Source organism: Ailuropoda melanoleuca, chromosome 6 (assembly GCF_002007445.2).
Source record: "Ailuropoda melanoleuca isolate Jingjing chromosome 6, ASM200744v2, whole genome shotgun sequence".
Classification (NCBI taxonomy): domain Eukaryota; kingdom Metazoa; phylum Chordata; class Mammalia; order Carnivora; family Ursidae; genus Ailuropoda; species Ailuropoda melanoleuca.
In genome coordinates this window covers 38,963,718-38,963,972 of record NC_048223.1, presented here as the reverse complement: position 1 = coordinate 38,963,972, position 255 = coordinate 38,963,718, and positions in this window count along the sequence as shown.

Sequence of the window (255 nt, the reverse complement as noted above, 5' to 3'; positions counted from 1 at the left end):
ACTGTCTGGTCATTATAGCCCAAAGGGAAATCTAAAATCTACTGGAGTGTTAAAAGGAAACATTTAGTTCACCAACACATTTATGAGTCCAGAGAAGGTATTATTTGCCAGGCTTGAGTTTTTATTTGCATCATGGTTTAAAACTATGTTCTCCCTCATTCCTCCACTTAGTACAGCTTAATATGTGTATGGAAGTGAGAATATACTGGGAGGAGAAAAAGGTAGATGATTTTTTTTATTATATTATGTTAGTCA